The 16,004-nt window shown below is 40.1% G+C and overlaps 1 long non-coding RNA gene across 1 annotated transcript in view; it reads right to left on the bottom strand.

Moving 5' to 3' along the window:
• Window positions 1-16,004, bottom strand: part of LOC148109479 (uncharacterized) — an 86,905-nt gene that overhangs the window by 14,555 nt on the left and 56,346 nt on the right. The window lies entirely within an intron of this gene.

A 16,004-nucleotide genomic window follows, 5' to 3' on the forward strand; every position in this document is an offset into this window, starting at 1 on the left:
AGTGATTAATCTTTCATGAGACTATTCTACTATTCCTCAATGCAATACGATAAGAGCTTGAAGGGACAGGCACCTTCGTGTCAGTGCATGCTTCAAGGAAAGGAAGTTTTCATGGGAGATAAATCTGATCACATGATAGAAGCCAATGATAAAAATCTCTTTTTTAAAAGAAAGCAACCTAATAGGACAAAACCACTCCCCCGGGAAAAAGAGAGGGGGAAAAAATAAAATAAAAAGAAGCCCACCTCTAAACCTAAAACTTCTTTTTTTCTCCTGGTAGGAGGCCAGATGGGATCCTTGGACATCATGAAACACTACAGCTGGAAGCTGAACGGTTCATCTATACCCCCACCCCCCACATGTAGATACTGGAGATGAGAAAGCCTCTTGTTTGCTGTCTGAAGCAGGTGTGGTTGGACTAAATGGGGAGAAGATGTCCAGCTGGAAGAACCCATCAACCAGCTGCCCAGGGCAGTCTGCTTAGATAAATACCACCTGTTACTAAACAGCCAGAGAAAAATTAGTCATATCCCAGGAACCTGCTGATTCCCTCTATTATGCTGAGGCTTTTGTGTCTTTTGACATCCCAAATCCCATGTGTCTCAGAGCGATGGTCATTTTCACTGTGCTTAATTTGATTCTGGACAATGGCAGAGGCTTTTGAAGCATTAGGTTAAAGTATTTCCTGGGGGCTGGGAGCACATACATGAGAGAATAATAAACACATAGAAGCAGAGGGAAATGATTGCAAAAGGTACCTTTTAACTCAACAATCTCAGTGCCCGATGGAGTCTGTCCACTTGGAAGGACAAGGCATGGCCCCATATTTTTCACCCTCTTCCTTCGCTCTCGTTGCTCTCAGCTGGACCAGCCCTCTCTTGAGCACTGACTGACTGCATACACAGACACAGACACACACACACACACACACACACACACACTCACACCTGTGCTCTTGCTGTTCCCATACCTGGAATGTCTTCTCCTGAACCTTCCAAACCCCTCTCTTCAAGACCCAAATGGAATCCTGCTTCTCCTTGAGTGTTCCCTAAAAACTGTAGCCCAAAATGACTGTCCCTTTGCTGCTATGGCATGGACAGTCCACATAGTATTTGTCACTATAACCTGTTGCTTTCTCCTCTTGTCCCAAGTAAACCTCACCACCCAACGAGATTCCGTGAGCGTAAAGCTTGCCCCTCTGAGGCCTACCCCCTCAACACAAAGTTAGGCATAGAGCAACCCCATAAATGGGTTCTCAACTGAAATAACACTGACCTCAAAGTTATTTTAGGATTACAGACAAAATGCTAGGTCTAAACTAGAGATCCCGTGGGAAAAAGGCCTTTACTGATTTTCACCTTAAAGCTACGGGAAGTCAATGGGCATGTAATCAGAAGGCTGGGAAGTGAATCTCGATTTTCCTAGTTATTAACTTTGTGGTACTAATTATTCATATTAATGGTATCAGTTTCCTCACCTATAAAATGGGACTCACAATGCTAAGTCGGGGTTACTATTGGAAAGCTCCCATAGGAGTCTATGACTATCACGGTTATGTGCATTATCAAAACCATGCATTAGTGACCCTTTAGTAAGCTGTACAATGCCTTCAAAATCAAACTGATCCGGGGCGCCTGGGTGGCACAGCGGTTAAGCGTCTGCCTTCGGCTCAGGGCGTGATCCCGGCGTTAGGGGATCGAGCCCCACATCAGGCTCCTCTGCTATGAGCCTGCTTCTTCCTTTCCCACTCCCCCTCCTTTGTTCCCTTTCTCACTGGCTGTCTCTGTCTCTGTCGAATAAATAAATAAAATCTTTAAAAAAAAAAAAATCAAACTGATCCAACAAAATGACTTATTATTCTAGACTGACTTTTTAGGCTTCACAAACTTGGCTGATCATCAGAATCATCTGAGGACCTTGTTAAACCAGATTGCTGCATCTCCATTTTGGAGATTCTAATTGTGGAGGCCTGGGTGGCCTCAAGTGACTTTAACAATTAGCCAGGTTTAGGAACTACTGGATAAAATCATTTTGTCCATGTTTGCTTTTCCTAGCATCTGACTAGTGAAAACTTATTGGGATTAGGAGCTTTTAGAAATACATTTTAAATGGTAAGAAACCAATTGATAATGACATTTGGTGCCATTCAACTTAAAAATACCCTAAGCTTTTCTTATAATTAAAATCTATATAGTCACATACATACACATATGCAGGAGGTTAATGTGTGTGTGTGTGTGTGTGTGTGAATTTCCTGGAGGTATGTGGTGTAATTACCCAGTATTCCGGAACCTCTCATATATCAATTTATCTCTGTAATCTGATCATTTGCTGCAGTCAGGGTATGTCCCATTTCTATTCCTCCACAAAGTTCACTCATATTTGTAAAATCATTACTCAAGCTAAGAAATAAAACAGTACATTTCAAAAAGGAAAAGAAAAGTAACATACCAAGGAAGAAGACAAAATCCTAAGTGTGTGAAATTTAGTTTTTAAAGGAGCAGTTTTGCACACCTTCCTACCCTAAAAATCTGCCAGCATCCAGCAGCCTTGAGCAGAGAATACAGGCACTCCTAAGAAAGCCCTCAGTCCAAGGCATTTAGTCCCTCAGCTGGGCAGAGGTCAAGGCAATCAACAGTAGTTTAGACTCAGGGAAGAAAACCAGCTCCATTAATGTGACAGACACAGGAAGAGTCATCCCATTTAGTAACGACAAAAGTTTGAGAAGAATTTGGTTTCTGAGAGTTGGCCGATACATGCAGATGAATAACTGTCTCGTCCATCCCTTTCAAATGTATTCGCTAAATTCACCAGATTTACAAGCACTGTATTGCACATAAGTTCCCCACGGAGAGTTCCTGAAAATCGACTCAATCTCTTTCTAAAAATTATGCCAGACATGGCTTCTGGTGCAGAGGAAACTGAGCATCCCTTTGCCTGGGCCTCCCAGTGTAAGGAAAGCCACTCACTCTCACAGGAGCAGATTGTTTCAACTTAATTGAATGAACTAAACTTGGGGAAATACCTGACATTGCCAACTTGACCTCTGCTAAGCCTTTTGAACTTCAATCACTGTCCTCCAACACAAAGCCTTCTATTAGACTTCCAGCTATTTCCCCCGCTTACACAGGTAGCTTATCTTAAGGCGTCCATGGTTTCAGTTATCATTTCTGACCTGATTGTGACACGAGTATTATTTCCGTGCTGGGTTTTATGACTAAGCCTGCAGAGGTATTTGCTGGTTTGATTGAGGAAAGAGCATCTCATTTCAGTTTCTTATCCACCAAGATCCAATAACTTATTTTAAAGAAAAAAATGTAGTTTTAATTTATGAGAACGCAAAAGAAAAAAGCTCCAATAAATTAACACTAGTCATAAACTGTCCAAGATCATAATCTTTGGTGTTTTGTATAGATTTCAAAGTTAAAAATATAATTTGTAACGTGGGGTGATAAACATGAAGATTGTTCCCAATAACAAAGTACAGATGGGAAAAACAAAACAAAAACTGCCTGAATTTCTCGAACAAGCAGAATTACTTATTCCTCATCTAGTTCCCTTACAGAAGTATCAAAAATTGAGGCTAATGTTGGAAACATTTTGAATTAATTACCCATCCTGGCAAATAAAAGGTATTTTAAATCTGAGACTAAAAATGTGAATAGTAGTTATTTTAAGTGGTAGTTAGTCCTAACTAAGCATCCGTTTTTCTTATTCTTAACTCTGGAGTACATTTACCTTTTAGAATTATACCAGAAAAAATTTAAGCATATGAAATATTCAGAATCAACCAGTTCTTTATTGCAAAGTAAAACAAAATACAATTTGCCCTCAGCAGTCAGTGATTTAGAAGACTGCTAACAGCCAGCTCTAGCAAATGTGGGGAAAGCATACAAATACAAATATACAAATACAAATCATGGGGAAAATATACAAATTTTGTGGAAAGTCATTTGGCTGGCAATATTTATTGAAATTCGAAACATGCATACCTGGCAAGGCTATTCATTGAAAAATTGTTCAAAATAGCAAAAAGAAAAAAAACTAAATAAAGGGAAAAAATAAAAATTAAAAAATTAAATAGGGGAGTGGTTCAATAGTAACAACACAAATATTAAAATGTTAAAAAAATATCCTGCATGAAGTGACCTAGAAAAATGTCTATACTACAGCAAAGAAAACTGATTCCAGAGAAGCATACTTAATAATATTCTGATTAAGGGTATCCAACGTATAAATGCATATAAAGTATAAACCTAGGAAAAGGAAGAATATCCATCAAATAGCTACCTGATAGTTTTTAACCTTGAGAGAAGAAAATGTATGGATGGAAGGGGTCTTTAACTCCTTATTAATAAAAGCCAAACATAGACAACAGGTGAATTCTATTTTGATTTTGATTTGTATTTTGATTTTGAATTTGCTGTGTATTTCAAAATATATTTAAACTCTAAAACTGTTTAGAAACCAGAAACCTATATTTAAATAAATATTAAAATAAGTCAATATTTATTCTCATCATCTGCAGAAATAAAACATCTGTGGGGGGTGCCTGGGTGGCACAGCGGTTAACCATCTGCCTTCGGCTTAGGGCGTGATCCCGGCGTTATGGGATCGAGCCCCACATCAGGCTCCTCTGCTATGAGCCTGCTTCTTCCTCTCCCACTCTCCCTGCTTGTGTTCCCTCTCTCGCTGGCTGTCTCTATCTCTGTCAAATAAATAATAAAATAAAAAATAAAAAAAAAATCTGTGAAATAATTAACCTCTTAATTTCAGAAGAACTATGTTTGTTAAAATGAGTTACATCTACTTGGACTCTTTTCCATTGCCATCTCTTATAGCCGATATCCAGTCAGTCTAAACATAATAAACATGGATATTTTATTTCTTTCCGTATATTTGAAAAGTAAATTTGTTGAAGGAATACACACATTGCTTGTGTTATAAAGTCACATGGCAATTGCAAGGGTTACCTCAAGAAGCTTTATTATGTTGTTGGATCCAATGAATGGGAATTTTCTTCTTCTAAATGAAACTGTGGAGGACTGAAGGGATGCAATATTATCATGTTCCCAATAAGTGTTTTGATTATGAGTTGTTTCATTTTGCTTCACCAAAACAAAACAAACAAACAAACAAAAAAAAAACACCTACTTACCGATTCATAGCCTACTGAGAGAAGAGATTATCACACAGTAAGTTTTTGTTCCTATTTTCCAAAGCTACATACCTTATTTCTAAAGCTGCCCAAATTTCTTATCAAACCAAAAATGTGAACATTAGCCAAGCACACAAGTCTCCACAGCCTCATAAGTGTCATAGAGGGATGTTAGTATTGGCAAGAAAAGTGCATGAAATCTATTTCTTCTGCCGCAAGTGCCTGGAATTTCCTGGCATTCCATTTCATCGGAGTATCAGCTGAACAGTATAGCTCGGCAATGCCCGAGCAGGCAAGAGCCGGGGAGTTCATGTGTATTACACCATCCACACAAGTAAGGGAATCTATAACGCTAACGTCATTTTTTACATAACAGGAAAATGTGCAAATGCTTACCAAATCTTCCTTCTCCTTTTTCCCTTTCACTCTTTTGCACACTGCTGCTTTCCATGGCCTGTTTAATCTGTTTAACTTTTCCAAGCCTTGGTTTCTCATCCGCATGATGGGAGTAATGGTAGGACCATAAAGGTTTACTGTGAAAATCAAGTGACTATGTTGCTTAGAACAGTGCATAGCTTAAAATAACTGCTCCAAAAATAGTAGTTTCTTGTTGTAATCCATAGATATTAATGGTAGCAAGAGCCAAGAGGGGTACTCTGCAGGGCAGTAAATCCCAATCTCTAGAGAATAAAAAAAATCAAATCTAAGCCTTCAAAATGAAGATTTAGGGACCCCACCCTCCAAAGACTGATTCATTCTGTCTGGGATTAGACATGGGAATTGGGAATCTTCTTTCTTCAAAAGCAGCCCAAGTGATTGTGACAAGAAGCTTGAGAGAGGAGGAACAGCAGAGGACCTTGGGAAGCAGCAGAGGGAAGGAGAGGAATAGAATCCATGACTCACCCCCACCAAAACCTTTCACTCTTTAACTAACATTAACTGTTTTCTCCTGACTCTGAGACCAAGAAATATTTTCCTAAATCTAATTTATATTTATGTCATGTCAGAAAAAAAAAAAGAATCAAAATGGTTCTCCCACTTGATCTGCACCAACTCTGACTATGTTTCCTCCCAGCTGTAATAGCACATTCCACTATCCCCGAAATGCACTTTGTGCTCCGTTAGGTTTTGTTCCTTTGGATTCCCATTAGTATTGGTTCCTTTAGACACTGGTGTGGGGTGGTGTAGGATTGCAAGATTAAGATGATGGCTGTAGACCTGCATATTTAATCTTATGTATTGATCCCCCAGTCTAAAAGTTTTCACAGCTCCATCGGAACCTGGGATTTTCACATCAGTCCCTAAGTCCTCCATGTCAAATGACTGAGGAATCTCACACTTGCCCACTTCCCCCACACAGCATCCCATCTCAGGTCTACCTCTCCTGCTGAACAGTGGACCTAATGAATAGCTTGCTCTTGGGCAGAAGGTGGACACACATTTTATGGGGCCTTAAAATCTATCCTATTTGGGGGGCACTCTTAAAGACAAAGAATACTAAAAAAAAAATCTTACTTTTCACAAAAAGCATATCGTCATGTGAATTCAAGGGCAGATCTCCTCTAAGATCCTTAGAATTGTTATAAATTATTTTGTGTCCAACCCCCTAATTCATATGTTAAAGCCTTAATCCCCAATGTGGCTATATTTGAAGATAGGGTCTTTTAAGGGATAATTAAGGTTTAATGAAGTCATAAGGGTAGGGCCCTGATCCAATATAACTAGTGTCCTTCTAAGAATGGACAAAGAAACCAGGGATGTACATGTACAAAAAAGGGCCATGTGAGGACACAGAGGAAAGGTGGCCATTTACAAGCCAGGGACAGGGGCCTCAGGAGAAACCAGCCCTGCTGACACCTGGATCTTGGATTTCCAACCTCCCAAACTGTGAGAAAATAAATTTCTGTTGTTTAAGCCACCTAGTCTGTGAAATTTTGTTATGACAGCCCTAGTAGACTTCAAAAGAAGTGGTCCATTCAATTGAGAGGCCCTGAAGCTCTTCCTGTATCCTCCACTCCTACCAGCTAAACTGAAGTTCACATCACCATTACAGCAGTTCTGACACTGACTCCAGACCAGTGGTTCTCATTGTGCCGACACACCCATGCTTAAGAATCCAGGTTAAATATTATGCTCTTCTCCAATCTCTATACATTAAATACGTATTTTCACTACCCAATATCCAATCCCACAGGTGTCTGCACCTCTTTTGCTGGTTTTATTTAATTCTCTTATATTGTCATCAGTCATTATTCATTTTATACCATCATATTCATGTTATCATTCATATTCATTACTATTTCCATTAATTTGTAAGATAACATTCATATTTTAATTAGCCATTTAAATTCCCTGTAGGAAGAGACCATGTCTAATTCCATGCCTAATAAAATATTTGCCCATAGGAAGCCATCAACAAATGTTTATTTGTTTACTTTTTTATTTATTTTTAAGATATTATTTATTTATTTGAGAGAGAGAGCATGAGCAGGGACAGAGGGAGAGGGAGAAGCAGACTCCCCACTGAGCAGGGAGCCCAACTTGGGGCTCAATCCCAGGACCCAGAGGTCATGACTTGAGCTGAAGGCAGACACTTAATTGAGCCACCCAGGTGCCCCTATTTATTTGTTTTTTAGAGAGGGAGAAAAAGAGTAAGAGGGGGAGGGGAGGAGCAAAGGGAGAGGGGGAGAGAGAATCTTAAGCAGGTTCACAGCCAGCCTGGTGCCCAACGCAGGGCTTGATCTCACAACCCTGATGAGATCATGACCTAAGCCGAAATCAAGAGTCAGACTCTTGACTGACTGAGCCACCCAGGTGTCCCAACAAATGTTTATTAAATTCACTGATAGTTGTAAAAAGCCTGGAGGTCTTTAGCAAATGGAATATGACAGTTAATTATCTAACTATCTACTTAGCTGCCTTTAGAGAATATACAGAAAATCAAAGAATTCTGCAATTAAAAAGGTATTGGAAGCCAATTATTACCAGTTTTTTATTTTACCAATTTACCAAGCATCACTCAGTAAGTTAATATCAGATTCATGACTAAAACAGAAGTCTCGTGAATTCTAGACCTCATCCCACCAAGCAATCTGGACAGTCATGCAGACTTGATCAAAAGCCATAGATGGACAGACACATCCAGGTATTTTATAATCATCTAAAGAACACTGTGCTGACACAGAGCAACCATCAGATTATGATTTGGCTTCCACTGGAGGTCTTCCTAGAAGTACAGAACACACAGATCTCATCAACATGAGCACCATAGTTTAGATTATTGTTTTATTTCTCATTGTAGTTAAATAGATTGACATTCTGGTTTTTTTAACTTAAACTTGAAGCAGATTGTGAACTTCCTGGAAACAGTTCAACTACTGTGGATATTTATTTAAACTCAAGAAAAAGAATTTCACTCCTAATTCAAACTCAATACAGCAAAGCCTACTGCTCAGAGTAATTAGCGTATACCCGCCAAACTTGGAACCAACTAGCTCAGGTCAGAGTGAATACCTAATTTAGCCTTTGTGTTTAAACTCTTCACTTCTTCACCGGGAAGGTGAAAAAGGCTCTAACAGTGATGCTACTTGGAACATGAACTACAACATTCTGAACCATATACTGACCGTCAGTTCCTTCCATGCTGGTCTCTGAATATAAGCAGTGACGACAGCCATTAGATAGACATTGCTAAAAATGAAGTGCTGACGAGAGAGGATTTACATCCCATTACCAATCCCCTGAGCCACGCCATGGACCTTTAACTAGACATTTTATCATGTTGGTTGCCGTTCTCTGAATATTCTCTAATTTGTCTCTTTTTCAACATGTGGTATCCCAAACTAAAAGCAGTTGAAATATGTTCAGGCAAGACTAGTGCCAAGTTGCTGGAAATAATTTTTCTTTTTTTTTTTTTTTTCTGGTTTAGAACATAATGCTTCCATTAACGCAGATTGATATCACTTTGAAAGGATTTGAGGGGTCTTTTCTTTTTTAACAAATCATTCTGTTTGTTGACCTTAATAGCCCTCAAATTCTGCTAAGTGATGGAGTGGCAACCTATTGCTCAAATGCCAAAGTGGTAGATAATTTTGAGAGAGATGAATTTGGCCTTCAGTAGCCATTAAGTCCTTCCAGTTGTCCCCTCCTCCCGGCCCTCCTCAGTTGGTCCACCATCCTCCTTCCCCACAGTTCAGTTAGCCTATCTCATCCATATATCACCTCATCTTACCTAGTGTTAAAAGTTAAAGTCTTAGGGGCACCTGGGTGGCTCAGTCGGTTAAGCGTCTGCCTTCGGCTCAGGTCATGATCCCAGGGTCCTGGGGTCCTGGGGTCCTGGGATCGAACCCCACATGAGGCTCCCTGCTCAGCTGCTTCTCCCTTGCCTTCTCCCTCTGACTGCCACTCCGCTTGCTTGTGTGCTCTCTCTCTTTCTCTCTCTCTCACTCTCTGTCAAATAAATAAATAAAATCTTAAAAAAAAAAAAGTTAAAGTCTTAGTAGATACAGGCTCACCTTCTCCTGCTCCACCTCCCCTACAACTTCCAGCCACTAACTTCTAGGTTTCTACATTTTTAAAGTGATCCTCAAGAATAGAAAAGAATTTAAAGCCCCAAGCAATGAAGTCACTCTATCTACTGTGAGATCATATTTTACTAAGGAGTTGGGTTCTAAAGTTAATGTGAAATACAAAAATCAAGCCTGGTAAAAATTACCATTGGAAATCTTAAGAAGGTGACTGTGGTAGGCAGAATTCTAAAGGTGGCCTCCTGAGAGTCCCATCCTCATTATTCAACCAAACTCTAATCTAAGTACCACTGTGAAGGGATTTTGCAGGTGCAATGTCCCTAACCAGTTGGCCTTAAAATAAAATAGATGGCAGATTAATCGGGTAGGCCTGACCCAATCGAGTGAGCCCTTTAAAAGCAGAGTGTTTTCTCAGGCTGATAGCAGAAGGAGAAATAAGAGTGTTTCAGTGCACTGAAAGAAATCGATAAGCCATTTGCTGGCTTGCAGATGAAAGGTGCCACGTGGAGGGACCAGAGACTGGCCACTAGTTGCTGAGAGTGACCCCTGGCCAACAGTCAGCCAGCAAACAAGCGCCTTAGACCTACAACCATGAGAAACTAAATTAGCCTATAAGCAGCATTTGCCCCAAGTCTCTGGGTAAGAGCCCAGCCCTACCAACACCTTCATTTTAGTCTTTTGAGATTTTAACCAGAGAACTCCCAGATTTTAACCAGAGAAGTATCCCAGATTTTTGATCTAAAGAACTGTGAGGTGATAAAAGGGTAAGTAAACTGCTAAGTTTGTGGTAATCTGCTATACTGAAACAGAAAACTAATACCATTCAATACAGTAAGTAGCATGAGGCTATTTCATTGAAATGAATTTTTATTAGTTTAAATTTCTCGGTCACACGAGCCGCATGTCAAGTACTCCATAGCTACATGTTGTTACTTGCTACCATACTGGACACCATAAACCATAGAACTTTCCCATCATTGCCAAAAGGTCTTTTGGACAGTACTGCTCTGGAAGATCCAAAAGAACCAGCTTTCTTACAGCTTTGGCCCAGATGACTATTTCTTTTGTTGAGCAGCAAATGATATAATAGGGTTGAACTAAAGGACCATGTGGTAAGTAAAATGTGTATCTTTAATACCGTAATCATACTCAGCTCAGTGAGATGCTCACACCATAGAGAAAAGGGAACTAAGACTGATCAAGGAAAATTGATTTCTGCCTTCCATCTCCTGCTCGTGCCCAGATGCACGATCAATTTGTGAAATGGTGGGTAGAATCTCTGCTATTATCTCCACCCGATCTCTCTGAACTCCTATAGTGGGACATGTTTTAGTTAAATGTGCACATGATGTCATTCCACAGACCCTTCCTACTCCCTCTTTGCACCAGGCTAGCAACCACATGTCTGGGCCATATTGGAACAACAACAAGCTGGGACTGACTTTGGAGTCTGACCAGCTTGGCAGGAAGCATACTTCGGCAATTTAAGACCAAGGCCAGGGAGGTATGACCTGGGCTAATGGTGTGGGGATAATACTGAGACACAGACAAAGGAAGAGCACCCAGGCTTTGAGGTAGCAGTGATTCTAGATATTCATCAAAGTGTAAATGGTAGGCCACAAAATTGTCTTCCTAAAAGGTGATAAGATTTTGGTCCGTGTTATATCAGGTACTTTTGTCATTTGTATACATTTCATGAACAACAACAACAACAAAATTCATATTTTAAGCCTTTTTTAAAAATTTTGCAACAGATGACTTCACCCCAAGGTGAAGGTACTTAGGAATGTCTCCAAGGCTATGAGAAGACTACACAGTGAAATGCCGAAATGTCCTAATAGAAATATGGAAATCAGATTTTGGTTTAAACCCTGGCAGAAAAGGAAAATGCAGGAATTAGACAAAAGGCCAAATCTAGACTCAAGTCCTTCTAGGGAAGGAAAAACCACATACCAGAGAAAATGGAGTAGGAAAACTAGGTACAGCAGATTCTGTCAGAGGGCTCTACACCTATACATAGTGCACAGCAGACCACGAACATGTATTAATGGTCAGGAAGTCTACAGCTCCAGGTTCGAATGGGCCCTGCCACTCAGTGCAGTCTAACTGAGATAAGTAGAGGATAGCAGACCATTTCCAGACCATTCTTATAAAACAGTAGAGAGGGTTTCCTATGTACCACCATATCCAGCACCCTAGGCCTATGGCCTAAGGCAGAAGGTATAGACATCACAGACAGCCAAGATAGGCTCAAGCTGACATGGGGATGATAAGTACGTGGTTAGGGCCAGGAAAGGAGGTGGAGTCGATGGCCCTCCACTCCTGGTATTGTTGCCAAGCACCCAGAGAGGTTCTTCACCCAGCAAAAGTGGGTCCATCCTTCCTTTCCCCTTAGTTAACTCCCATGTCTACCTTGTAGCACTCCCAGCTGTTACTACTTCTCAATCTGGACTGGGCACTTACCCTGTGTCCCATCCTGTTTTCAGCTTACTGTCAAACAATCTCAGCTCAGGACCTTTTAGCTTTTAAACCCAGTCCTTTGCATGCTTGTGTGCAATATATATGTGAAAGTAATATCCTGGCAGTTCATATAACTTTTGTAAACCCACACACTTAATGGAAGATTAACTGTCAAAGCCAGGCATACCAGGTCTCCTGATTCCTAGTCCAGTGGTCTGGTCACTGCCTTCCAGCAGCTGTTCTAAACCTTTCCAAAGCATTTTCAAAAGTGCTATTCCCATCATCACCACGAGTTGGTGGGGGAGAGAAGAAAATACTACCGAGAAGAAAACCGAGCTTCAAATAGTAAGTCACTTGTGCGTATTTTGTGTCTGTGGTTACTAAAAATTAAGATTGGTTGAAATCAACAGTTTCCCTCCATGTCACACTTCGGGGCCTTCTTGAAGTGAATTAGATGAAACACATATATTTATTAAACTATGTTCTGAGGAAAACTCTCATTCTTTGCTGTCTCATTAGATGTTTAATGAAAGAAGTGTTTAGTGGTTAGAACTGTCTGGGAAAAGCTGGGTTAAAAATGGGATAAATTAAAACAAAAAGGGGGGCAATAAATGCTTTTCAAGTTCCCAAAGCCTTTAATATCTAAGAGAGCAAAGTTTGGTTATAAGGTATATGTAGTATTTTTCCAATGAAACAACCATTACCATCTTGAAAACATTAGTGTTCCACAAAACATAGTTTGGGAAACACTGTCATAAAGTCTAGAAACATCAATCATATGATGTGTATTTATAACGTATAAGAAAGTGCTCTGCAAATCAGTCTATTGAAATTGGTGCCTGCAACCATCTACTCACCCACTTCAGAAATTGCTGTCATTTTTTTTTTCACTTAGTTTAGTAGCTACCTTTCTGTCTACGGTATTTGTTCCTTCCTATATTCCTGTGCCCCATCCCAGTTTCCTCCTACAGAGCCAATAGCAAGTTTCTTTATTATCACAATAGCCTCTCTGCATTTCTTTTCCACACTGCTTTTTGGTCTCTCCTCTCTTAGCTTACCACCTCTTTCCCCAGTTGGCCCTGTGCCCCCTTTTCTTAAACAACACTTAGTATTCATGAAGTGCTTATCATGTACTCACTACAGGCATGAGCTGGGCTTTAATTCTAGTAGTTTCTCCTATTATCCCAACTATGTCTTTCTCTCTCTTTTTTTTTTTTTTTTTTACTTTTTAGAATATTTTATTTATTTATTTATTTGAGAGAGAGAGAGAGAGAGAGAGAGACCAGGGGGAGGAGCAGAAGTAGAGGAAGAGACAGAATCTCAAGCAGACTCCACGCTGAGCACGGAGCCCGAACTCATGACCCTCAGATCATGACCTGAACTGAAATCAAGAGTTTGACACTCATTCAACTGAGCCACCCAGGTGTCCCCCAACTAAATCTCTTTTTTTAATGCTTAAAATTTATCATATCAAGGGGTGCCTGGGTGGCTCAGTCAGTTAAGCATCTGTCTTCAGCTCAGGTCATGATCTCAGGGTCCTGGGATCAAGCCCCAAATTGGCCTCCCTGCTCGGCGGGAAGCCTGCTTCTCCCTCTCCCTCTGCCCTTCTCTTCTGCTCATGTTCATTCTCTTACGCTCTCTCTCTCTCAAATAAAAATGAAATCTTTTTAAAAAATTTATCATATCAAGAATAAAGATTAATTTCATAAAGATCTTATACTTATAAACATTAATAGCCATAAAACAAAGAGCTTCCACTATTTATTTCCAGAGTTGTCATTTGGTTCTATCATCCTAGATATATTCTAATTGCCACTTGTATGAATTAGGAAAAATTTATCTCTCCTTCCTTGACCACTGTCTTGCCTACTTCATCTTCTCATTCATATATCTATTCATCCATTCTTTATTCAGCACATACTTATTGAGGATTTCTACATGCTATTGAGGTCCATCTTGTCAGGCATTGAGGATATCAGGTTTAACAAGACCTGGTTCCTATTCTTGAGGAGTTATAGTCTAGCCCCAGGAGATAGGCATATAAACAGATGGTTATGTACATCCTCAGGAGTGCTATAAAAAGTATGGAAAGAATCCTGCCGAAGGACCCAAGAACCTTATGAAGTTGAGTAACCTTAACAAGGAATGCAACTGAAAGTACAAGAGATACAGAATGGTTTTGGAATGTGACAATATGATACAGGTTATCAGTTCAACAGGCAGAGAACATTATTTTAATGACTATCTCTGGAAGCTTATTTGGGCAGAAAACCTGAAGTAAACTTTTCACACTCCTGGCCTGGGATCCCAAAACCAAAGTCAGTTTCTTTGATCCTGCAATGGCAAATGATATGTTTTAGAGCTGTCAATGAAAGAGTGGTCTCATTTAGTGGGACAACACTATGGTATTGTTTGGTGAGATACATAAGGAATTTGGGGAAATGTAACTTCTGATATGGAGATATTTCATTCTTTTGTTCCTCTTTTTGTCTTGGGTCTTCAAGTGAACTTTTGTGAATTTAATGAGTCCCCACAGAAGACATCCTTCAGGTAGCTGTCATGCAGAGAAACTTTTTCACAGTCTGAAAAACAGACCAGTGTATAGACATGTGCATGCATAGGAGTTTGCCAAGCAGAGAAAGGAAAGAAGCAGAATCCAAGCAGAGGCACAGCATGAACAAAAGCCCAGAAAAGTGATGGTTTCAGCATGTTTGGGAATTGTTGAGTTCACTCAGGAAGCTCCAAGGCTATGGAGGGAGATGAGGCCAGATGATGTGTAAGAGCCAGAACATGAAGGAACTTATAAACAAGCTTGGGAATTTAAATTTTTCCCCCATGGATAATGGGGAAGCCAGAGGAGGATTAAAGTGAGAGGCTCAAATGGTGAAATTTGCATTTTAAGAAGTAAATCTAGTGGTATTCTGGAAGGTAGACTGTGCTCACAACAGCTAGGTAAGTGAAAACAAGATAAGAAGCTGTGGAGAATGGTCTTGGGATGATGGGGTTGAGGAAATCTGAAAGTCTGAACTAAGGTAATTAGAAATGAAGAAGAGAGGCCAGTTCATAAAATTATTTCTGAGGAAGCAGTAGTGGCATATTGGAGCCATGTTGTACCAGCTTGCAATGGTCAGTTGTTACATATTCAGAAATACCGGGAGGCACCTGGGTGGCTCAGTGGGCGAAAGTCCAGCTCTTGAACTTGGCTCAGGTCATAATCTCAGGGTCCTAGGATCAAGTTGCATGTCAGGGTCCATGCTCAGCGGAGAATGTGCTTGAAGGTTCTCTCTCCCTCCTCCTCTGCCCCTTCCCCTGCTCACTCACACTCTCTCTCTCTAAAATAAATTAATTAATTAAAAAAAAAAGAAATGCCATGAGCTGGTTGTTAAACTATTGGTAGCTTGGTTGCTGTGATGGAAATTGGCCACAGAAATTAGCACACGCTATAAATCAGAGCTTTTTATTTTTTGAGAACCAGTTGAGCAGCATACTGCTAGATGGAATGGACGGGATTTGGTGACTAGATATAAGGTGCAAGTGGAAGACATCAGGGTTTTGGGGGCTAACAACTTTTATAATTTAAAGGATCCTCCTTAAGAATATAGAACTATGAATTCAAAATTAGACATAAATAATGGACAGTAGGGAGTATTCCTGGAAGCCAGCAATAACTTAAATATACACGGAAGTGACTGCAAACCGCATAAAAATATCCCACTAAACCCAACCTAAATGTGTCCCCAACTCAGCTTCCCCTTAGCCAGACACTAAAAGTGCCCACAACCACCCCAACACCACATCACATGATGGGAAGTATGTCAGAGGAGAAGTCAAAGTGGAAAGAAACAGCAGTCTTAACCCAC

Source organism: Ursus americanus, chromosome 9 (genome assembly GCF_024610735.1).
Source record: "Ursus americanus isolate L20-20 chromosome 9, mUrsAme1.1.p, whole genome shotgun sequence".
Taxonomy (NCBI): Eukaryota; Metazoa; Chordata; class Mammalia; order Carnivora; family Ursidae; genus Ursus; species Ursus americanus.